The 26017-nt window shown below is 42.2% G+C and overlaps 1 long non-coding RNA gene across 3 annotated transcripts in view; it reads right to left on the reverse strand.

Annotated features, from left to right (window-relative positions):
* The window catches only part of LOC118255499 (uncharacterized), a 51455-nt gene extending 25962 nt beyond the window's left edge, over nt 1–25493 (reverse strand). For 2 of the 3 annotated variants that reach the window (XR_007708538.1, XR_004780975.1), the window contains exons 1-4: nt 25438–25493; nt 25290–25356; nt 25157–25203; nt 24930–25066 (exon numbers count right to left, since the gene is read on the reverse strand). This is a non-coding gene — a long non-coding RNA (uncharacterized LOC118255499). Of the gene's footprint in view, nt 1–23264; nt 23353–24929; nt 25067–25156; nt 25204–25289; nt 25357–25437 lie in introns of all 3 variants that reach the window. The other variant, XR_007708537.1, reaches the window with a different exon arrangement.
* Between the last annotated feature and the right edge of the window lie 524 nt (nt 25494–26017).

Below are 26017 nucleotides of genomic sequence, written 5' to 3' on the forward strand. Positions count from 1 at the left end.
ATGAAGTCCAGCATTAGACTGTACTTTCATTATTCTATAAAGGAACCTGTTTAATTCAGTGAATCTATTTCTGTAAAGTGATCAACTGTATTAGGAAGATGTAGAGTATAGATCTATTTGCAAAAGTTGTTGTGGTACAGATTTTTGAGTGTGCTCTGCTGTGAAGTCATGGTTCTAATTAATTTTGCAAAACATGCTTCAAAACTGATGTAAGCAATTGCTTATAACAGAAGTCTCCAAAAAACATTTATGAAACTGTTAAAAAAAAAGGAACACTGAGTTTAGAAGTGTGCTCCTTATTCATTATTTGAGCTCCTAGTAGCATGAATAAATTGACAGTTTTAAGGCAGCCAATTCGAGGCTGTTTTACATCAGTCATCCACCTTTTTTTTTTTTCATTCTCCTAACCTACATGGTACCCATTTGTGGCTCACTGCATGACTCAAACCACAGTGAGTACACAAAATCATGCACAAGTGCTCATGCAAGCACATTCTGCAATTATTTCATTCTTCTTCTCTGGAACTGGAACATTCTTGTGAGCAAAAGACTGCATGGATAAACACCAATGAACAGTAAGTACAGTAAGATTCAAGGCTTTTTAGTTCATTTTTTGTTTGTTTGTTGGTCTGTTTGTGCCATCCTTTATTCTTGCAGAAAAGTTGTGGCATTTTCCTATTTCTGCCATGCATGTGTTTATATCCTGTGCTAACAGAAGTGGTATCAGTTGCACAAAGCCATGCACTAGTGCAAGCTGGAAGGCAGCTGGGCTGTGTCAGAGCCGAAGCTGGCAATCTTTGCAGCTCTTCTGATCCAGTTTTGGGATGACTAACACCAACCAAGGATCCTGCCCTTTACACACTGTCAAAAGGGGAGGACTGTGAAAAGTGATTCCCACGGGATCAGGTTTTGTGTACATCTCCTGCCATTTTTTTTTATCTGCAGTTTTCCATTAGTCTTGTTAATAATTTTACGAAATTTCACTCCAATTATCTTTGGTTTTGCAATTATGTAATTCCACTCCCCTTCCCACCCCAACTCCACTACTACTAAGGATTCAAGTATAAAGTCTAGAAACAGTTGTAGGTTTCTGGGCACTACAGAACTGTATTCCCTTCTGTGCCACAGTAACCAGCTGGGCTGTCAATTAAACAGATCGGGGAAAAAAAATAAAAAAGAAAAAGAGAGAGAAATCCAACTGCAGACAAATAAAAGGTTCTAAATCTTCTCCTGTTGACGCAGCAGAACTACAGCACAACACAAACTTGTCCAGGCTTGCTAGCTCCAGTAGCACTGGATGCTTAATACCCACTATTACTTCTGTGCAGATTATCAGATCCATGAAAATAGCAGGATGCAACGTACTAAAAGAATATCTGTCACAACTCTTCCATACAGTAAAAAGTCAATGTCCCATTCCTGCAAACTGTAGGTCTTCTGCAGGGCTCCATAAAGAAAAAAAAAGACTCAATTGCATTGATTGTTTCTATACTGGAGCCTGATTTTTTTTCTGGGCTCATGTCCTAGGTGGATCTATGGCCTCATAACAGACTGATATCTCCTTCTATCGTAACTGTTAACTACAGCTTCAATGATTTTTATCTTTCTATTTTTTTTTTTTTTTTTTTTTACAAAGTCATTATTAAATTATTACTTGCTACAGTTTCACTCAGTTTTCACTTTGTTTCCACAGCTCCCAGATAGGTGAAATGCCAAGCACCTCCAAAACAGAGTCTATTCCTGTGTTGTAAGAGAAGTGTTACTCAGGACACACAGAAGTCTCTTTAGAGTCTAACAGCATTTCAGATTTATCACAGAGACAGTCCTAAACTTATGGATGTCTGCTCACAGAGTGCCTAAAAGAGGGCATCTTCTTAGGCTGGGACTTCTGAACTACATCAGTGACTATTATTTCTGAGCCAATCTGAGCAGCAAGCACAAACACAACCCTAGTGAAGCTACCAAGTATGCTAAAATCTCACCTCCAGAATAGGAGTTTTTAGGATTTCAGCCCCTTTAAACAAACGAATCATGTTCCAAACCTTCTGACCTAGCCATCCAATGTTTTTAATCCATCATCTTTGAAGAAACAAAAAAGGTAAGACTCACGAAGTTAAGATGAGAGTCCTACATGATATTCACAAGGGCTACAAAACTAAATTCTAGATTGAAAAGAATTGGCAACCACTTCATGCCAAATTAATCACTAGCACAAGCAGATGTAATTTCCAAATTTATGCCAACTTGCAGCCACTTATTCTGAGAACGTGACCTTTCTTGTTCCTGCTTCCCCCTGCCCCCCAGCCCCCTCTTGGTTTTGGCACACAGCCCAAGACTGCATGCACCAGTTATGCAGTTATAATACTCCAGTCTTAGTTTCCTGTAAGTGGTAAGGACAGCCAAAATGCACATCACAGGGCCATTATAAATAGTTAAAATCTAGACAGCACTCCTAGAAAAAGAACAGATTGAAAATAGCAGCAAAGAGCTAGATCTCACAAGACACAAAATGCTGAAAATTGAGGAATCAGACTTAGTTTGGAGAAATCAGCGCAGAAGGCAGTACGGTTTCAAATATGCTTTTGCATCAGTTAACAGGAGTTCAAAAATATATTACATTTTGGTCAAGCACAAAGCACTGGGCACACATGGATACATGTCAAACAGCAGGCTAAAGGTTAAAGAGGGATTCAGTTAACTATTACTACACAGAGACTTCATTAACCCAAGGATGCCTCATCCAGATGCTTAGGTATCCAAAGGCTTAAAGTGTAAGCAAGCCAATAGGTCAGCAACACGGGCTTTTCTATTAATCTAATAGGGGATTTTAAAAGCTATGTGGATTAGCCAGGCCTGGCTGTCTGGTCACCATTTAAAGATTTTGCTGTCTCTTTTCATGCCAAGTCTCAGATTTCTCCAGGACAAAACTGCTTAAAATAGCAATTTTGAACAAAGGTTTGAATAAAACATCCTTATGGACAATTTTTTTTTGTTGCTTGGCTTGGAGGTCCATTTACAGTCTGCATCAAAACTCCTGTCTTATATCCCTTCACTTTCAGTTGAAGAAGGCTTTGACAGTCTCTCTTGCATTAAGTCACTTGTTTTTAGTTTTATACCCTAGCAGTTCAGTAAGATCTCTGCGTCAAAGGACATTAGCACAAGACGTATCAGATTAACAGCTCTGAAGACAAAAGACCTGGCTACAGAGAGCACCCACCACAGGGGAGTAGAGGACCAGGCTTTCATCCTCCTCACCAGGATCCAGCTGGCAGATATAAATGTGGGCTTCAGCAACATGTTTCTCTGCGTACTATAATGGTAGCCTCTCTCAAAAGCTGTAGATGTCTAATTTGCACATGCACAGAGCTGAACAAGCACAGAAGAAACAGCAATGAGAAGACAGCAAGATTTAAAACACCATCCTAGAAACGTAAGGTCTTCTTGCTGTCATCTGTCCTTTGAATCATACACAGAGGGTCACTCTAGATCCAATTTAGGAGCTGAGATGTGGTAGCTGGTGAACTCAGTTATATATATTAGTTTTAAAGAACGAACAGTATATGAATGAGCTTAACCTGCTAGGTACATGTGAATTCTTGAAGTTGGCCAGTGGCCACCAAAGCCATTTGGATGCAAAAGCTAAATACCGAATTGCAGCCTATGGTTCCCTACACCATACCTGCAACACCAGGCCTTCGGTATGGAGGGAGCCTCAGCAGCTTGAACAACTGCAGAATAAGCCATAAACAACCCATTTGCAGTGTTAATAGAAGTTTGGAGGGCAAAAAGAAATCACATCACGTATTCATCATGAACAGCTACTACACGTACATAAAGGCTTAAGGCTAACAAACTATCCTGGGCTGTGTTCTTCAGCAGGCTTCAGTTCTAAATCCAGCTGAAGTTACTATGGCAACAGGACTGTTAATCACCATGGGTTATATCCTGATTCCTCCTACTGATCACATTTGATGAACCTAATAGGCTATCAATTTACATGCAGTTGTCTCCTTCTTTGGGATATAAAGTGCCTTTTGCTGGGTTGCAGGGATTACATGGCTTTTTTATTTTCACATGGTGCTTCCTTTAATTACAAAAATTTTAAACAGAACTTGAGCAAAGCATTAAACTACAACTAAAAAAGTAAATGGGGTCAGTAGTTTGTTGTTACTTTTCCCCGTTTTCTTCTTGAAGAGGCATCAGCAGGCAGGACTTGTTGACAGCTCCCAGGGACCTGCTGGCGCTCCAGGGTCACAGGAGCTCGTGGCAGAGACAAGGATTCACCATGCTCCCTGAGGTCTGGCTCCAGACCAAGGTCAGTCACCAGCAGTTGCTCTAAAATGAGCGTGTTTCTTTAAAAATAAGAAGGTAGCGCTTGTCTTTTAGGGGATATTTTACAGCAAGAGTACTCCCTTTAAGGAATTATGGTTGTTTCTCCCCATTCAAGTGTTTTCACTGATTTCAAACTATGAGTTATTTTAAACTATTAGAGCTTACCAGTTGAATTCCAAAATAATGTAATCAATTTCATAAAGCTGCTTAAATTAAAAGTGAAGTTGATTTGAAGCTTAGTCTTAGGGGAAAAAAAGCAAACCCAACAACAATATTTAGCAGCTTTGAATATTTAGCAGTCTTAAAATTAGAATTTCATATTTTTTCCAATAATTAGTATTTGTAGCATAATTACAGTTTGCTTGTCATTTTAGTAATCCTTAAAGAGCTTAGCTGCAAGTAGAGAGCAGTTATCCAATGCACAAGAATATTTCTATCTACTGGAAAACACTCAAAGTCCCTTCAGCTACAGGGTTCAGAGATCCCCATGGGTGTGGGGGAGAAGGGACAACATAGACATCACACACATCATTTCCAGACATTTAAAGCGTGTGAAGTGAATTATAATTTGAGATCATAGTCAAGTGCCACCAGAGAGACTCCATCATTTGGGTCAGTAAACATTCGGTAATGTCATCATTCCAAAACTTCTGTAAAGTCTGAGTGTCCTCAGAGTCTGACTCTCAGCTCAGCTCAGACTTTGGAGAAAGCATTTTCCAGTTTCACCACTTCACTCCAAATCTTTTCCTCAGGTACCATGTTGGCTTGGTACCAGCCATTCCCCCAGAGGTAAAGTTTTCCCACTGATAACCTCTGGACTCAAACAGAAGATTTCAAGACAGTCTCTTGAAACTCTGGCCCAGTCAGAGAAGTTATTGCAAAGCCATGCCTCCAACAAACCCTGCCCCAGACATAGTATCAACTGGGAGATTTATGACATACCAGTGTCTACCTGCTGTTTACATATTCATTGAAGAGCCTCTTCAGAAGTTTGTACGTGGTATGCCATTTCCTTATCTGGGTCACAAGTACAAAACATACTACCCTGACCTTTAAATTTGACAGAGAAGCCTCAAAGACATCCATGATTTATGTTAGACAACATAAGAGGAACACTTTAAATTGATTAGTTTTAAGATCACACATGAGACTTTTTCAGGCTGAAATCCACACTAAGAGGAGACTGTTTTCAGTAGCTATGCTTCTCAATGTTTTTCTTCACAAGTTCAAGCTACTGAACAACCAAGTCATTCATTTAGCATATGAATAAGAGACATTTCTTAAAATACAGGGCTTTTCATGCAGGCCTGTTTATAGCTGTAGGGACCCATTGTGAAGTCTGTTCAGAACAGTAGTTTCTGGGACAGCTCTATTTTCACAGAGTGGAAACTCCACTAACTAATACAAGGTTCAGCAGTTTTGTTCTTTCCTTGTCTGCTCTGGCTTTTTTAGTTCAGTGACTCTCCAATTTCAGCTACGATATCCTTCCAAAAGCAACATTTCTGTGCTCAGATTTTTGCATGCAGCATCAGTCATTTAAATACCAAAAATCAAGAACTTAAATCACACTGCAGAACTGGAAAAAATGTTCTCCAGAACTAGGGATGAGTGGGGAGAATGATTCCTCATAAATAAGTACAATTTGCAGATCAATTTTGTTGTGCCAAGCACTAATTTGTGCTTTTATACTGCGATATTATTCTGTCGTTGCTAGCAAACTTAGGAAGACAATGCTTTAACCATCTGGTCAATTGCTTTGGAAAAATAATGGCATTGATCATTTAAAATGGAGAGTAGATTAAATGGATCACTTAGTCTTGACATAATTTTTGACATTTAAATTACACCAAGCATTTTCATCTGACATTGCCCTTTCTCTCCCTGTCAATCTCCTTCTCCACATACAGCTACAAGCATTTGATCCTTGAACGAAAAAGAAATCTAGGAGTTCAGGGCTCTGCAGAGCATCTCCTCAATCTGCGAAAAATACTTGAGAGCCTGCTAACAGTAGAAACCATTGAACAGAAGGTTGTCTCTGTGAAACGGGAACCAGGCAACTTTACCATCACAACAAGCTGGAGTTCGTGTTGCATGATGAGTTTGCAAGTGTCGTTTCTGGGAAAGGGAGATGATTTTGAATAACAGTAACCAGTTAAAGTAAGCGTTCACAGTTCCAGCTACTTCTTCCCTCTGAAAAGGGAAAGGGGGGACCAAAAAATCCACAAGTGGTATGAGGTTTCCTAATAGAATTAAACACGCTTATCGGAAGTGTTAAACAGGAAAAAAAGAAAAAAGCAACTTGTCGGATTCCTGTTGCTCTTAAGTGGAGTCATGATTCTATGGGAGTTTCCTTAAACTGCAGTATATGAACAATGTTATGCATTTATGTGTTATGTATAATGTTATGCAAGGTGCAACATTAAAAAAAACAGAGCACAAAGAATGCAGCAGCTCCCAGCATTTCAGATTATGTTATGCAAGCATAGAAATCAGCATGGCAATGCTATTCAACCTTCAGTGCTTAGCCTTTGTTTCTGTGTTTTCTTCTCATTCCTTTTCCTGTTTTCACCTTGCAATAATGTGTATAAGGGAAAGCTTAAAGATAAAGGAAATCATAAGAAAGAGCAAGAACAAATTACCACTTAAGCTACTTCTCAAATATGTCTTGCATTCATGCCATGAATTTGGGCAACTAAAGATCCTTTTTAACTCATGCGACTACCAACTACACTAAACAACCTTCTCCTTCACATTGGGCCTGCAGAAGGGCAGGTCAAATGTGTAGTGTTGCCAGTCTGGTTTCGAACTCCTCTCAGGCAGTACACACAGACCACTGGAACAGCCTTCCAGGAAGGCCTTAAAATGTTTGGTGATGACTTAGTGTCATTACCATGTGGTGTTCTACTCTGAGTTTGCTGTGATGTACCCTGCACTCTTCTGCAAAAGCCTTTCCCTATCCACTTCTGCAAAAATGTAAAAATTCTCCAACACACATGCACGACTTCTTCCAAAGCATCTCATGAGAAGCTGCAGTCTCTCATTCTCTGCATTGGCACTATGCACTGCAGAGTATTGTCTCGACTGCCTGGAGGAGCGTATCTTCTGGCAGAATGCAAATGAACAAATGGTTTGGAAGTCTGCGTAGAAAAGAAGGAACCAAACTCTATAGAGTCAGTAGCGCAGGCTATCAGGTTTCCAGGAAGCACAGCAGAGAACCCTCTGGCTTGGTGCCCCGTAAAGCTGTGCTACTGAACAAACCAGTTACTGACAGAGAAGCAAAGGGCAGAGAAGGGGCCACCTGAGGAACGCACATCTTCAGGTCCCGCTGAGCCTGGGCAGTTTTCTACTATGTCCGTTGCATAATGTGAATGACAGAGTGACACTGGCACCACCTTCTGCTGCTAAGAAATATTTGCTGTAAACGGTGAGGTGATCCTGTAACTTCAAACTTGCTCATTTTTATTGGTTTCTTAACTGCCTTTTTGGGCAAAATCTTTGTTGTTTAATTAACAGAGCCTGTTTGAGAGTAATTGCTACACCCACCACTTCTCTAACAATAAGCAGTTTTCAGAGTTTATACAACAAACAGTAATTATATCAACTAAGCCAGACATTCCCCCATTTACATCTGTTAGGAGCCCACAGAGGTGATTAATTTTTTTTGACAAGCAGGTGAATATCATTGCCATCATTTAATACTACCTACCAGCCATCAAGGGAAAGGAATTTGTTTTGTTTATTATTGGCTGTAATCTACAGTCAATCTGGATCAAAACTCCCATTAGGCAGTGTTTAATGGACACCAGATTTACAAGAACATAGGGCTGGGAACTACGTATTCAGATCAATGCTTAAGTCATGGTGAGTCCTACATGTCCCACAGCTGTGAAACAAAAGAGAATGGGACAAGGACTAACCACATGCAGGGAAAAGCCAGAAACAGACTGAACTTGGCTAACAGGTGAGAGTTCTGCTATCTGTTGCCTTCTGATTTATTCTACCAGCAGCGAAGTTTTCCTTGTTTTCTGAAAGTCATCATCCACAACTCCCTTGAGAGGATGCTTTTAAAGGGTGAGTAAAACAAGAAAACCATCTTCTTTCTGCTTGTACGTTATCTCATGGAAGCCATCTGCATGCAAGTCTTCCATGTGGTAGGAAGTAGCAAACAACAGCCTATTGGGCCACATTATTTTGTGTTGTTTTTTTTTTTTTTTTTTTTTTTTTTCTTTTTGCAAATATAGCATGCAAAACCTTATGACCTTCATCAGAAACAGACCTCTATCAAGGCGACCTCTGACTCTGCTGGTTGCCAATTATTCCAACCAGGTTAACTCCTGGCCCTGCTGTAAGCCAGCATACCAAAATACCATTCTGTATCTGTCAAGCATGCAAGATGTTCCCCATTGCCACTGCACTGCCTATTTTAATCTTAACGGGGAAGGGAGAAAGAATTATTGCAGAGTTTGGCACTGTAATCAGTTGTACTAACAGTATTTCTAAGGTCATAGCTAGATAGGTTTTAGGTAAATGATGATTAAAATAAAATCTGGACATTTGGGAACTGGGGGGTGGTGGTGGAGAAGGGCAGAAATGCGAAAGTGATTGGGGATGAATGAGATAATTCATCAACTTAGCAATAGATTTCAGAACTCTAGAAAAAAAAAATATACATATGAATAAGAATTCTCTTCTGCTGTTTAATTCACTACAAGAGAATAACCCCACTCCTTATCTGAAAAGGATAAGAAGTTGCATCTCAAGACAGTGGATGCTTTAAATCTGAACCCTTGCTAGGAATGGACTCAACTCAGAGAGTTCTGGAGTAGGAATTTCCTGGCTTGTGCCTATTTTGGAAAATATTCTCCATTGCCAAAAGAGAAAGGTCAACCCCAAATACCACAAACTCCATTGCAGGGTTAAACAATATGACTTTTCACATGCCTATCACAAACCATCTTCTCTGTCTTTCAGGTCACCTATATTTACTGATTGAATATTCTATTCAAGTACTTTTGACAAATTTAGGGCTCATGACTTAAGCTGAACTTTACTGGTACCCACCCTAAGGGGAAATTAAATGAGGAATGAAGAGAAGGACTAGATACTAAGTTTATACCCTCACGTCTTCTATGGTGCACTTATTTAGTAGTTTTCCATTCTGCAGCAATTGCTTTGATTTTCTGAAGAATTTTGTGCTCAGCAGAACACACCTAACTGCATAGCTCCTGTCAGTATGCCCAACCAGCTCTGCAGCAACAACTGCTATCTATATGGAAGGTGTCCCATATCACCCTATAAGTGACTCGGACCCTTTTCAGACAGGTATCATGACAGAAAACATTTATCCAATTTCCTCTCCGGGCAGTTATTTCAGCACACAGACAATTGCAAAAAAAATTTCTGGGCATGGAGGGGTCAGGTACAGAATCAGCCACGTATAGTTTCATTGTATAATATTCTATTAATATCAGATTATTTTTCCAAAAATGCTACTGAATTGATTCTCAGAATAACTCCTACCACTAAATTCTGAACCAGCAGACACAGAGAACCTACATGCCAGATTTGCCCTTTCAGTCATATTTTAAACTTAGCAAACAGGATCCAAAATTCCAAACTGGTCTCCAACTTAAAAAAAAAAAAAAAAAAAAAAAAAAGAAATTGTTCCAAAAGACACAAATCCAAACTGCCCAAGAGCTATACTGTATAAATTTTTTTTTTCTCTCAGCTGGAGATGGTGTTGAGCTACTTTAATTGTATCAGTTATCTTTTAGATTAACATATAATGCCAGATATACCTAATGTCAAAAAAGAACTGTATATGGAACTGTATATTCCATGTAACCCTCAGTTATTTTTGGAAAAGTTTTAGCTCATACCAGTAGAAATTGCATTTCCAGAACAGTAAACTTGAGCTAGATTTTTTTTTTTTTTGACTTGCTAATGCAACAGAGTACTCTGTGATGAAACACACAATAGAGGAAACATCCTTCAAAATAATATTGGCTGGAAAAACAAACAAACAAACAACGACAAACAAACCACACCATAACAGTATTTAGCTGATGTCAAGAATAGCAAGAAATAGTGTTTTGCTTTACACCAAGAGCTCAGTTAGGATATGCTCCCCGCAAGTATCAGCTCTGACTGTGCTCCGTGGCTTGAATAATGAGCCAGTGGCCAATGACTTGGGTTCATTTTATTGGTGACAGCATTGATACTGTGCTTAAGGGTTATGAGCGACCCTCAAAGCCTTATGAGCTGAAAAGTCACTATCCTAAAGAGCTTATAATTATGCATATGATGGGAAGATAGGAAATACAGACCTATGTTTACAAGATGATCAAAAGAAGTTTGTGGTTAGATCCAGGTATTTAAACCAACGCAACTGTTTAAGTGATTTTGCCAGACCCTTACCATCTCCAGTCCAACAGTAACTGGGAAAGAGCAGCCCATCTAGAGCTGACAAAGCAAACTCAGCATTAAGGGTAACATGGGTAACAGGATGGTAGTAATAAGGTAACAGGATGCTAGTAATAAGCAGCAGAGACAGCTCCTGCAACCATGCTTTGAAGGAATGGGAAGACAATTCAGCCTATCTTCAAGTCTCCAAACCCTTTTTCTTGCAAGCATAAGATTACGACTAAAGGAAATAAATGGCTGGTTTACAAGCCTGAAGGAAACCCACAGTAATTCTTTGCAGAACTGTAAACACAGTGCTTTCCTGAATAAAGAAGTTGATTGATAGAGGCAGAATTTTCCAAGGAGCAGCAAGAATTCAACAGAGGAATTAGCAAGTAGATATGTTAAGACCAACTTCATATTTCTTAGCTGTGGCAAGGATTTTAGCACACCACCATCTTACAGTTTTATGTGCTTTCTTCTTCACAGATTCTTTTTCTTACAGTTGAAAGATTCCCAACAGCAACGGAAACTGGATCTTGCTGTTCATCCAGAGTCAGAGACACAGGCAATATTAGTTACAAGTTCTTTCATCTCTTTTCTTACCCTTTTGCTTTGGTCTCCCACTAGAGCTTTTCTCACCTGATATGTTCAGAAATTTTACAGACAATCCCCAGAATGCTTCAGTTTTCATGTTTTAACATTAGTATCACCCCCACTCCATCAGTTATCCATTAGACTGGACACATTTCATCCAATTCCTGACTTGTTCCTAGCCCCCAGAAGTCCAGGAAACACTTGGGTCCTTCTCCATCTCAAGAGGGCGGACGGCCTGCTAGAAAGCAAAACTATGGTACACATCTTCAAATCAATGGTATTGGATATACTGAGTCGACACAAAACCCTACCTTTCTACTATCACTTGTATGTTCTTCACTGTAAATGCCCTCCTGTATTGATCTTTGTTTGTATCAAATGCCCTCTCAACAAAACTGAGGACCACTGGGCTGACTGGTGGTCTCAAACATCTGATGATACTTCCAAGATCTGTCCTAAAAATCAAACCTATATGTGTCAATAAACAGCATAGTCTTGCACACAGAAAGCATGGCTTATAAGGTTCTCTATATGCTGCAGATCAAAACTCTCAGCTCCTCTGGCTCACTATTGTTTGCCAGCTCTGCCTTACTGCTATCTGGTGCAAGTATCCCTTCTTGTGGGATCTCGACAGTGCCACACACCATGATGTTAAACAGGGTTTTGCAGAAGTGATTAGATGCTACTCCCTTCACCTCCCAAAACAGCAGGAAGGCAGCCAAAGTTCATCAAAGTGGAGGCTAAGGCTGGTCTCTTTAGGGAGTTGAAAACATCATGATCACCTATGGGAAATGCTTCGAATGCCTGCATGCTCAGGTTGCATAACATGCTGGGGAGTGTTCTCCTGGAATTGGTTCCCTCCCTCCGAGCGCAGGAGAACCACCTAGAGATGTTTGGGTTGAGGGTGGATCTGTCAATTCTTCAGATGCTCATGGAGTCAGTCCTTAAGCCACATCCCTTTATTTGAAAACGGAACAGATGGCATACTCAGGGACTTGTTTCATATTAGTTTTGGTACTTCATCTAACATTTTTTTATTCCTTCAGGAAGACACCTTCATGGTACAGAGTATCTTCCCAACCCTTGCAATGGCCTAGAAGGAATTGCAAGTATGTATTAATGGAGAGAAAGGTACTGGCCTAGAAACACAAACTGACTAAATGTGGCAGTTCCTATTTACTTGCTATGTGTTTACAGCTGTCAGAGGCAAGGAATCCCAACAAAGAAGGTCACTTTCCCACATGAAGTCCTGAGAACAACTGCAAAACAAAGCCATCAACTTTCATCTAGTCAGACTCAGTCATATGGACAGGCACTTGGAGAGCTGATATACAGCCTTCTTTTTCTCCCAATACAACTCAACATTGACCTGAAGTCCCACCACATGAGGCCACTTACACCATAAAGGGAGGTAAACTTTAATTTATTCCTGTAGGACAGAAATACCACTAAATCCATCAGCAAAACCAAGCATAGGAAACTTCAGCTAAAACAGAGGATGCAACACAAACAATGCTGTTTAAAACAAACAAACAAAAAAAACCCTCCAATTCATCCTAAGTAAGAAAGAGTTTTTTTATTCAATACTATGCTATTAGCTGACTTACCCTGATGTCATATTCAGGCAGGTGGAGGTATGACAGCTTTTAACAGAAACAATCTCGTAATTTTCTATAGAAAACAATTCTACCTTTCTCACTAATATAGTGCTCAATGAACGTGTTCAGAAGCCCGAACAATGCTTTAGAAGACTCAGAAGAGTAAGTCCAGCTTAAAAAAAAAAAAAAGTTTATCTAGAAACAGAATACTTCTGAAGTAATGTTTTGAGGACTTTCAAGTGCTGCTCGTCATATATGGGAAAAGTCTTGGATCAATCAAGAGCAGTTGAAATTCTGTTATTAGCTGGATCAAAATCAGCTGCCAGAGCACTAAGGTCTTCACTACCCTAAAACATGTTGTCCTCCACTTACAGGAGGATTGTAAATCACATAGATTTGATAAATTGCATAAACATGATCAGAAAAAATGCTTACAGGTACATTTGTTATTTATCTTTAACCGAGGAACAAATTGGTCTCATCTGTGTCATACCAGACTTTCAGAAGCATACCCTAATTTGCTAGGAGCTGCAAGAGGAAAGCAGCCATTATGTTTCTTAATTCATCTGTGTCCTCACCCTTCTCACTTCCAACCCATGCAACAACAACAAAAGGAAGTAGAAGAGGAACACAGATCCCTGGTATAAGGTCTCAAGTAAGAGGTATTGTTGCATCTGTTTCCTTTCTAGTTGCCAGTGCACTTATCTGTGCTAAATTGTGAGCCAATCTCAAGTCCAAGAAAACTGAGAAACCCAAGCACATCTTCAGGTAAGATCACATTAATGACATAGAAGACACTGGTAGAGCTGGAGTCATCTCTATTCTGTTCAGCTGTTCTGTGCTGCTCAGCACTTCATTGTGTAAGAAGCAAACAGGTGACTTCAATCAGCAGCTGCCATTTCCAAGGGGGCATGTAAAATTTTCTGATTTTCACATTGCTGTAAGCAGTGGTTCAATTCTGAACTTGTATACACGTGAGCTAAGATTTCCTATGTGCCAGAAACACTGCAAGTTAACAATGCTCCAGAATAAATACTGCTTGTACTCTGGTTTTGTACAGCAGCAGTAAGTGCTTGGAGCATTGCGAATGTCTTTTTAATGGTAGCACTCAAAACACCCCAAAACACACCAAAGAAGTTAATCTCAGCAATTTAGGTTTTTTTGAATTGAAATATTGCACAAGGTCAGAGAGGAACTGGAGGAAAAACATGTGCATCCATTACAGAGAATAACATGCCTGCTCCTTGAACCATCTTTTTTTTTTTTTTTTTCCCCATGGCATTTTCTATCCCATGAGCAGCATTTCTTTCTTGTTGTGACTTTGTCTACCCTGAGAGACAGCTGGTTTCAGATTATATTAAGTCCCTCTCTGAAGATAAAGTTTCTTGTAGTTACCTCAAATCAACCACATCTAGTTTCTGCTAGATGGAACCTGAATGGTTAACTTACGTATTAGACCCAGCACTGTTAAATGAAGAGCCTTAGCCAAACTTGTAGGAGTTCTTTAATATCAGGTATCAGAGGTTTATTCCCACTTCCACAGGAACTGAACAATTCTTAGTATATAGTCTGTCAATTGCTGCATCCTGTGGCATGTTGCTGTGCTTTCATTAACTCAAAGCTGAAGCCAATACTCCAGTTTTTACCACAAGCCACTAAGGTTTTTTAAACATAGGACAGAGAAAGCCTCTTCTACCAGACCTCACAAGATCTGGACCAGTAAGCAAATCAAAGTTCAAACGTCCCCCAATAGCAGCCCTAGCCAAGCCATACAAACCAAGCAGTCTGCAGTGCAGCAATCTTCTTCAAGATGTGCCTAAATTGACCCCTAGGAAACACAGGGAACGAGAGTTTTCTGGCAGGGCTCTTTCCTCAGATGCACTCTTGGTAACCCAGCACTGCTACATACTTAGTACTGACTTCTAGGGGGAGTCAGATATTCTTAGTCAAGCTGAGCTTTCCAATGTATTCCCCTGGGTCCTGACTTCCCAAGAACTTTGCCTGCTTATGCCACCTCATTAGAGTACTATCAGGATAATAATTTACCCAGATGATTGCGATAAGCCCAGCTCAGTGCCTTTGGGACCCGCTTTGTCCAACAAAAGATACTGGAGACAACGTGAGCCAACACCTTCTGAAGGACATCTCCCGTTCACCACGAGTACAGCCTGGACGCTAATCTCTTCTTAGTTGGTTGTACAATGTCAGAGAAAAGCATGCTTCTGACAAAGCATACACTGGCTATTTTTAAGTGCAAATGACTCCCATTTTGAACTAATCCATGTCTTTCTCCCACCACCATTCTCCTCTGTGATCCTGGAGTTACAGTTATGGAAGAAGATTACCTTAGATTCGGACATGCTGGAGTTTATATAAAGGAGCATTAATCACATTGTATGATTTCCATGGGCAAAGGCTTCACAGGAGCAGTTAAGGCAAAGCTCCTTCTGAATTTTGTCTGAGGAAGAAACCCAGAGCCAAAGCTAGCCTAAATAAATAGAGCCACACATACAAAAACACACCTGCTGCTTTGAATTTAGATATTTTTGAACAGGGTTGGTATCCTTGCCACTTGCCCTTCTTTCCTCACCACTCCTCTCCCCCTCAAACTCCAGAAAACGTCAATTTCACAAGACACCCTGGTATAAGTTACACCAGACAGAAGACCTCTTCCAGGCATACCCCAAAGTCAGCGAGATAAGAATCTGTCCCAGCCTCTGTTGCAGCATAAAGCACAACTAGCATATATTTAGCTTTCGCCTTGAGCGCTGACACTTGCTATTTCTTAACTCGAACAAAGCTATCTAGAGTGACTGCCTGTTTCCAGAAGAGCAGCGATTAGCTGCTTAGATCCTGGTGAGATCTGTGCTTCCAGTCTGAACAGTTCTGGTTATTGATCAAACATCTCTGTGCCCCAGGAAAGCTGTTTGGTTTGTTTGTCCTCACCTCGTCTCACTGCCAGGATCTGGTAAATGACCAAGTCCTTAAGCTGCAGTTTCAGAGAAACTGTCCTAGAATAGCATCATCAGGCTGTATTTCTACAACAACCCCAACCAATCCAGCTGCTGGCCACCACAGTCCTGTTCTGTCCTTGCCTCAGAGTCCCAAACCCCTACACTGCACTGAGAAAAAACACACCAGGAAAGTTAGTCGCTTTCTCACCAGATCTGAGCACCAAGACAGCATCCTACGAGGACTGACAAGGCCAGAACCAGCAAATGGGAAGGAAAGGAGATCCGTGTAGCCAATTAGATCAATCTCAATTATAAAAGTAGCACAGCTTTCACAATTCTTGAATCTCATCTGATTATTATTATTATTATTATTGCAAGCTCCAGTATTAGATTTGTTATGAAAAGCAGGAATGAAAAGCCACAGCAGAACCTCTTGATACAAAGAGTTCCCACTATTCAAGCTAAACAGAGTCCATTAGGAAAGGATGACATTGGACTCCTCGGCTGTCATGAACAGAAGGTCTGTTGTTGACTATAGCAAGAACTGGGTTAAGCCCTAGAAGCTGAAGTGAGGTGGCAAGCGGACAAGAGAGGTCCTGTAGCTGGCAGAGCACTGGGACAGAAGGGATGCTGCTTGCCCACACAGTAAATCAGGAGCAGAACTGGCTGGCTGTCCTTCCAATTCTTTCAACAATTTTAGCTGTTCAGTCTAGTGTTCTCTAGGCTAAGCATCTGCTAGGGCTTATTTTGGCTCAGCTTCAGGTCTGCCTTGTTCCTGGGAAGGTATTTAGCCAAATGAAATAGCAACCCTTTGGCTCCAGAGCTTGTGAGCAGATATTTAAAATATTGTTTTTGTCAAGGACGACTTCTTTTGATGGGCTGCAAAAGAGCCAAATTCAACTTGAGACATTATTACAATCCCTGGAAGCCCTCATTTGCACTTGGTTAAAGGTAAAATATTTCTCCCTAAATGGAGCAGTCTTGGGACTTTTCAAAAGTTCTACCCAAAACCCGGACAATTTCCCCCTGCGGTGACAGCAGCTGGACATACCACCTAAAACAATTAAGTGTCATGTTGTCTTCGCGTAGCATGTGTCTTGTAATTTGCCTTCAGCTGACAAAACAAATGCATTGAACAACAATTAAGACAGATGCACTCAAACCAGTACTGTCATGAAACCATGGTCAGAATTAAGTTTTAGGAAAGGCCTGCTATTGCACAGGAAACGTAATTGTGGTTTCTGTTCTGTACAAAAATGATAAACACTGAACACTACCTTAAGTAAATCCTGTTAAAAATTGGACTGTGCTACAAGTCACTATGCATGCAGGCGGTCATATCTGCTTCGAGTACTTCAGTTGCAACAGAACATTGAACTACTGTTTTCAGTTGAAAGGACATTCTTCCAACCCCAACATGAAACAACAGCATAGAAAACTTCCATGAGCAAGTAGACTGAAAAAAATAAAAAAAAATAAATACCAAAATAAGAGTTTTGAAGGAAAAGGCAAAAAAGAGAAGCATTTCAGAGCAAGAAAGGCTTCAGCAAACCTCTGGCTAGCGTGCAGTCCCACCAGATTTGAAGAGCTCTGTTCTGACAGTCACCCAGGGGTAACAGGCACACCAAAGTAAAGCTTTACTAACTTGCTGTGGCCAACCATCAGCAGCTCTGCCGTTCTTAACCAACAACATACGTATTTCTGTGAGCCTTAGTATACCTGTAAAAAAGTACACGGCTCCCACAGACGCAAAGAAGTATGTTCCATACACGACCTTTTTGCCCACAGCCCCCAGACTTGCTGTAGATGGTGTATGACTGATCACTTAACAGCTGTGCTATCTGAGCAAGTTAGCCTGGGCACGGTACATAAGATACATAAGCCCCTTCCCCTCCGGCCCCAACCCTGAGGAAAAGCCCCAACCCTGAGGAAAAGCCCCTTCCCCTCCGGCCCCAACCCTGAGGAAAAGCCCCAATCCTGAGGAAAAGCCCCTTCCCCTCCGGCCCCAACCCTGAGGAAAAAATCCCCTTCCCCTCCGGCCTCGACCCTGAGGAAAAGCCCCTTCCCCTCTGGCCCCAACCCTAAAAACCGTAACCCAAAAATATTTAACACCCTGAAACCCACAGCCAAAACCCCTGAAACCCTAAACTCTAACCAAAAATCTAACCAAATTAGAACCATAAAATCCTAAAACCCTAACCCTTAAGACCTTAAAACCCTAACGATCCTAACCTAAAAAATAAGACCTTAAAACCCTAACCCTAAATACCTGACCAAAAAAGCCGCTAAGACCCTAACGCTAAAAACCCTATCAACACCAAAACCCCAAAAAAACCTAAAACCCTAACATGCTAACCCCCACACCCTTAAAACCCTAATCGTTTCAACTCCAACCCTAAAAACCTTAAAATCCTAACCCTAAACCCTGAAAACCCTAACCCTGAAACCCAACCTTAGTGCCCTAGCCCTGAAATCGTAAAACCCTAACACCTTTTGAGAAACACTCTGTAGCCAATAACATAGGCTCAGGCAAGGATCTCAGTAAAGCATTTTTATTCTCGATTGCGGTGGTGGGCGTCCCACAAGCAGAGTGCGCCTACTAGTTCCATAACACAGTATATATATATATTTTTTTTTTTTCCTTGACAACCAGGACCCTCCCGTTTCCCCATTGACTGGGTATTCCAGTTTCACAATCTATCCAGTGCTTCACAGACAATACATGGCTTTCAGTTGCTGGCCTGTTATAAGTCAAATTTCTTTTGACTTTTTTACTCTTTGAGGTGGTAATGTTTCTTACACCGTGATTTCCACCTAATTGATCTAAGGATTCTGATTGTCTGCATTTTCCAAGGTCTCTGTTAAGCTTTCTTGTCAGTGCAAGCATACCTCAATACCACATTCCTTCCCTCTAAACAATGTAACTCTGTGCAAAAACAACATTTTTATTCCCACAACCTTGATCCCCTTATCCTAAAATCCTTATTCCCCTTAACCCTAACAACTCTAACAACAATCCTAATCCTTAATATCAACCCCCTAATGAAGCCAGGGATAGAAGAATGGGGGCTTGCTTAATCGCTTTAAAATAGATATTGCTGAGTGTCTTTGCTTACTACTGTGCAAATTAACTGAAACAAGGAGTCTTGGGGCCCCTCACAGAAGATGTTTCCTGACAAAAATGGGGAACCTGTCTCAAAAACCAGATGAGACGGACCTTGTGGTTTGGACAAGAACCAAGGAGCAGCTGAGTCTGTGCAAAGGCAGGGGGTCAACTAGTGGTGATGAAGAGGAGTTATTGACTTCATCCTCACAACCCCCAAGAACCACCACCAGAAGGCACTGCGCAGGCGCAGATGGGAGGAGTTTATGGAATGACTCATTGGAGTTAATTTTAATACAAAGCGGGGATAGGTTATGAATATGTATAGGTGTATTGGGAAACTTCATACATATGTAACTCTTTACTGCATATAACCAAAGCAAGTTGCCGCATTACGGTGCGCATGCCTTTGGGAGCTACGCCGAAATAAACCACATACCTACTTTATAACTTATTTGCTTTGAGTTATAGAGTTCTTCCACGAATCATTTTGGCGAGCCAGGCAGGAGGCTCTCTGCCTGTCCACAGGAGTGGCCGCGCCGCGGATATCCTAGCGCGCACAGGGCACAATTCCCTGGAGGAACTCCGCTGCTCGGCCGCTCACTGCGGGGGCAGACAACGACCTGCTGGACCGTGGACAAACAGTATGTGTAACAGTAGAGGAAGGGCCTATAAGTCGTACGTGTGGCTGGGGCAGCTGGTAAATCGCGCAGAGACGTCTAGCGTGCAGCATAGTCCCTGTAAGGGAGGAGGGTACCCTACAGGCTGACCGATAGAGTGGTCAAGGGGGATTTGCTGACCAATGGAACAGCCGCTAGCGATCTTGGGAGCAGATCGAAGAAATCCGAGGTTAATGCTGCATCCCAGTTTTGGGAGCCAGGACGGACCTGCTAATGACTGTATAAGAAGCAGGAGAAGGGTAAGCAGGCCTCTCACAATTGTGACAAGGTTACCTGGGTAATATTTGCAGCTGCTGGAGGGATATTAATTGGAGTGTTAATAATTGTATGTCTTATTTGTAGATGTCTGGGTATCTCATGTTGAAAGCATTTGTGTAAGCGTATGTGTGTGATATATGGAGTAACAATTCGTGTCAAGAAGATGATTGATGTTAATAAAGAAGGGGGAGATGTGGGAGTGTGGCCATGGGGGTCGACAAGCCCCATGGTTGGTGATAACATCAGACTCTTAACGATGAGGCCATCAGGAATGTAAAGAGTTTAGAGGGAACAAAGAAGGGTGATTCAGGAGACGCCATGCCGCCTGGAGTTGCTTGTTCTCCAGCCGTTAAGGCATAGAAGTTGCTGGGTGTTTGCTGGTTGCCGGGCAAAGTTGTTTGACCAATGAAGAGTTAGTGGAAAAGGACTGCCGTGGGGCGAATAGTATAAGAAGGGAGCCTGTCCTCAATATGGGATGCAACACGATATGATGAAGTTCTGTCATCAATAAAGTAGTAGCAGTTACTGATCCTAAAAGAACCCTGGTGTCCGTGCGGTCGTTATGCCACAAATGGCACCCGAACAGGGACCTGAAGAAAACGAGCAGGGACCTGAAGAAAACAAACAGGGACATGAACAACAGGAACAGGGACAGGCTAACAGAACAGGGACCTTGATCGCCTAATGAAGATAGGTTCAGCCAAACTCAGCAAACAGCTCAAAGAAGCTCGTATAGAAAGTCGCTGGAAATAGGCGCACTGGAGCTGGAAGGAAGCTCAAGCTGAGAGAAGCAGACCGCACACACAACTGTCCCTCACTGGCCGAAGGTAAGCAGTTGTGCATTATGGGGAATCATACGTCCTTAGAAACAAAGACTGTTCTGGTAACCTTACAGCTTATTCAGACAGTTTATGATCCTGAAACGTGGGACCAAATTGACTTCAAGGTGTGGGACTCTGCTACTAGAGAGGACAGGGTTGCGGTGGGATTTCTTGGCACCTGGCGAGCAGTCTTTGAGGCCTTAAAGAGCCATGTGTGACCACAATCAGAAACGTGTGGTTTGCCAGATAGTGAAGGAGCTGCGGTCTCGTCCACCGATCCTTCTGCTACACCACCTCCCCCCCCCGCCGCTACTGCCATCGCAGGCCTTTGCTATTACGCCCCCTGGTGACCTGGACGTTCCTTTTGATCCAGGCCCTATAGGCCCTGAAAAGAAGCCGTACCTGTTTCCCTTCGATCCGGGAGGAATAGGATACATAAGGCCCGAAGGCCGAGTTGCTTAACAACTTAAAGCGAGACATATTGTTCCCACGACTAGCCCTGGAATTCTCTGGTGCTTGTAATCAAGAAAAGGAATGGAAAATGGAGACCATTATATGATCTGAGAAAAATTAATGAAGTCATGGAAGATATGGGAGCACTTCAACCAGGATTACCAACTCCAGCTATGCTCCCCTAGTCGTGGACATTAATAGTAATAGACTTAAAGGATTGTTCGTTAATTACTTGCCAAAATTCGGAAAACTTTGCCATGTTTATGTTTCAATTGATACCTTTTCTGATTGTACATATGTATAGGCGTACTTGGATTTCTTATGAATATGTAAAAGCAATGTTCTATATATTTAGAAAGTTTGACGGTTGTGTGTGCGTGTTGGTAGAGCATAGACTCCCCACGCACCCAGTGCTGTTTACTTGCCTTTTATAAATATTACTAAATTCAGATTGAGTTGTATCTTCATTTATAACGTGTTTGAGATAATGTATTGTTGTGAAATGAGTTACTCCACGAGGAACATGGCCAGAGATGATACAAACAAGTTTGCTTATTAAGTGATATATTCTTGTGGTATGAATGAGAAGTGCAAGGGGCCTCTTTGTGTGATTGCATGATTGTGCTGTGAGTGAGACACAGCATCGCTGCGAAGCAAGTGCGGAGTTCTGATCCGCGGTTCCGTATTCTCCATGAGGGGAACAGCCAGAGACAAACGAAGTGCATGACAGACCGAAAAGAAGCGCTATTTTATCTGAGTGTTGATGGGTGGTGCCCAATATATGGGCCCAGCAGTGCATCTTGTAATCCTATTTTTTGTACTTCAATGTTTTGAGTGTGACAAGGAGTAACAGTTTAGAAGTTTTGGTATATTCACTGTGGTGTTTGGTCAGTTTCCCAAGTATCAGGGGGTGGGGCTGGACTGATTATCAAAGCCATAGAACAGAGAGTCACTTCTGTGGTGGTTCAGGCTTGAGTGCTTGGAATTTGGTAAGAAGGGGGAAGAGTAAGTTTATTTAGGCCTCAATACCTTTTTAAACCCCCATATTGATGGATATGTGGGAGTGATTCCTTGTTCTGTGGGGGCTTACTAAAAAAGTACATGAGAAAAACTGGCATTCAGCTTGAAATTCAGTCCCGCTGAAATGTAAATTTTGTGAAAAAGGTGGTAGTGGTTGTCTGGAAGACAGAGGGCTGAGTACTACAGTGTTTTCCCAAAGCCCTGTGGATTTATGATTGGAATGGGGCTCATTAAAATCTGAAATAGTCAAGTTTGTATGTGGAAGGAGGAGTTTAATCCCAGGAAACTGGGACATGTGGGAAGAAGATTAGGAAGAGATAGTAAAAACCTGCAATAAAAAGGTTTGTGGGGAAAGTGAAACAAGATACAGTAACTAATAAGGAACAAAAATAAATGGGAATAGGAAATCAGGGAAATGGGTAATATCCAAAACAAAGATGTTTTAAAGAAAGCCTCCTTGGGTGCATATTAGCACATTGGAAGGATATTGTTAGAAGTGGGGGCACAGAAAGCAAGAGGACTTTCATTAAGCATTGCAATCAATGGTGGCCACTATATAAGCTAAATGGCCACTTCATAGACCAGTCTACTGTAACACTATCTTGCAATTAATGTTGCTTTGGAGGAGAGAAGGAAAATAGGATGAAATGTTGTATACCGATATGTTGTTTTAGCATCTTGGAGGAAAAAGGTATGGAATTAAGTTGGCCCCTGACTGAGCCTTTGGTGTTGGCATTAGAAAAGTACAGGCTAGAGAAAGATAAAAGAAGTGGTAAAATGGTTGTTGAAGGTGTTAAAGGTGTGGCATGTAGTATTTAACAGAGTTGTTTGAAGTTGAATGAGCAGGGAAAGAGGATGTAGAAATATTACTAGTTCTGCCTCAACCCAAGGCAGAAATCTCAATCACAGGTGCGAGCCCTCTGGGACAGAGTGATGATGATGGATCTGAGAGAGTTGTCATGGAAACAGGAAAAGGCATTTTTATTTGCAATGCTTGAAATTTAAATTGGGAAAAATGATTGGAATTCATCAGTTTTTATACTTACCCAGTTTGCCAAGGTCCTTCTTAGGAAGGGACTTGCTGGAAAAACTGGATGCGAAAGTTTCTTGTGAACAAGGAAAGATGGAAATAACCTTCTGACAAAAATTAGAAAACAGACAAGTTTGTTTCATGATACTAGATTGAAAGGATGCCTTTTTCTGCCTGCCTGTGGCAACTGAAGGCCAGAAACTTTGCCTTTGAATAGGAAAATTCTAATAGAGGATGAAAAACTCAGCTTACTTGGACTGTGTTGCCACAGGGGTTCAAGAATAGCCCCACCGTATTTGGGAAACAACTAGCCTGTGATCTTGAAGCTTGAAAGACCCCTTCGGGAAAAGGAAACACTGTTGCAATACACAAATGATAGCTACTGAAGAAGAAAAGGAATGGGTATAACGGACTTAAAGTTTTTCAGCTTTTCAGCCCCCCCCCCCCCCCCCCCCCAAGACACAGGCCCCAAAAACCTGAACGCAGGTCCTGAACTCAACAGACAGGCCCCAAAACCCATGACAAAGGCCCCAGTGGCTCCAGACAGGCCCCAAACACTAGATAAAGGCCAAAAAAGTATTAATGCAGGTGCCAAACATTACAGACAGGCCCAAAAGCCCAGACACAGGCCCCAGATGCTCAAGGCCGAGACACAGCTTGGCTTTCTGGATTACTGGAAAGCAGGTTTCATCCTCAGCAAGGTGTGCACAAGCTAGACAGGATGGGGCTTCAGGCACCTCTTCACCTGCAGAAGCGCACTGCCATCAGGCACCACCACACCAGACAAACTTTTTCTGCTAAAACACCGTTCTCAGATGTCCTGCAGCATTCAAGTGACCTGCTTTGCTCCAATTCTAAATACTAATGTCACAGCGCACCTTGCGCCGGCAGCGCGCAGCAGCGGGCCGGGCAGGCAGCACACCACCCACACTCCCCCCCCAAACCAGAAACATTAGTCCAAAACCACAGAACCAGGACCCCAAACCACATAGAGGCAGGCTCCTAAACTGTATATGAACACACACAAGCCCAAGACTGAGGCCATGATGGCTACCATCAAGAAATGTATACAACATCAAGCTCTTGAGAGAGATCAGCCTTTTTAAGTCCCAATGGAAGACAAGAAACACTTCATTACTAGTCCCATGCCAACAAGACAATCCATTTAAGACCCATGATATGGTGCTCAGCAAGCACTGCAGAAGCCAAGAAGTATGGGAACAAGACCTGATAAATGGATGCTATAGTACACAGAAACAAACATACACCATAGAACACATGCTGGAACTGCCCTGCCTGGCACACGCTAGGCTGAAAAGGATGAACATGGGGCCTCTTTATCCAGTTGTTACTGGATCCTGTTCCTCTGCTGCACTGATTTAAAAGTCATCCCCACGCACATATCACACACAAACCCCAAGGTACAACCCCACCCAAGACACAGACAGGGCATTTCAGGTCCAACTTAGCTTTAGGGACTGCTGGAAAGCAGGCTTCATGCTCAAGGCATGCGCAGGCTACATGAGATGAGGCTCCAGGCACCTCTTTACCTACAGAAGACCGCCATCAGGAACTGCCATGCCAGACAACCTTTTTCCTCTACAACACCTTTCCTCAGGAACAATGCAGCATTCAAGTGACCTGCTTTGCTCCAATTCTAAAGACTGATGTTACAACCCACCTTGCCTGTAGCACCTGATAAACAGAAGAGAAAGCAAGCGCAGTGCTTGGAAACCATCACTGCATGTGCCGCTCCTTGTCGCTCTCTGGCCTCATCTCAAATCCTCAGCCACTTCTGTGGAGAGCCTGCCATGGCACCTGCAAAACAAGATGGAGACCCTTCATAGTCACCTCGCACTACTTGGCCATTCCGCTCCAGCCAAGCTCATGACCAGACCCCCTTCTTACACAGCTCTTCAGAGTGCAGTTTACTCATCTGAGCCTGTGGGAGACACCTGCAAAGGAGGAAGAAAAGCATAGGCCGAGGCAGCATCCAAAGCTGCAGCACAGCTAGGACAGTTACTCTCATGTGCTGCCTTACCTCTGCCCGCTCACCTGCCCCTGAGGCAGATGCTTCCATCTGCCCTCTTAAGCCAGCTACAAGACCTCTAAAAGAGAAAGAAGGGACACTTAGAATGACAGTGAGAACCATAACTCAGAAATAACTGCTCCATCTGTTCATCACTCACCTAGCCAGAGGCAGCTCTGGGTGCGACGTCCCAGGTTGTACACTGCATTTCAGCTTTAACAAATGAAAACACAGTCAGAAGATAACCATTCAGCTACCAGCATTAGCACCCATCCCTCAACAACACAAAGGACCCCATTTTTATTTTTATCACTTCAGAACAGCAGACAACTTGCCTTGGCACCTCAAAACTAGGCCAAGCCAGTCACCGAGCTGCCAAACAAGAGCTTGACAGTTCCAGAAGGCGCTCTTTCCTTGGACCGGTTCCTCCTAAGGTTTATCTAAGGCTGGCAAAAAAAAGAAACAGTCCACATCTGCAAGCTTTCAAGATTCAACAGACCTCTCCTCTAGTACTATTCAAGCACTATGCAAACAGCTGCTCGCAAGCAGCTCAAGTCTCCCCCTCCACATCTGCCAAACACCACAGAGATGACTGTGCCAGCTGCCCTTGAGTGCATGCCCAGAGGCAGACCAGATGTCTTTGCCAAAACAGTCCAGACAATGTATTAGTACACTGATGGACTGCCACATTAGCTACCATCACTAACTGCCAGGCAGGACAGCTCCAGGCCAAACACACA

This window comes from Cygnus atratus, chromosome 7 (genome assembly GCF_013377495.2).
Source record: "Cygnus atratus isolate AKBS03 ecotype Queensland, Australia chromosome 7, CAtr_DNAZoo_HiC_assembly, whole genome shotgun sequence".
Classification (NCBI taxonomy): Eukaryota; Metazoa; Chordata; class Aves; order Anseriformes; family Anatidae; genus Cygnus; species Cygnus atratus.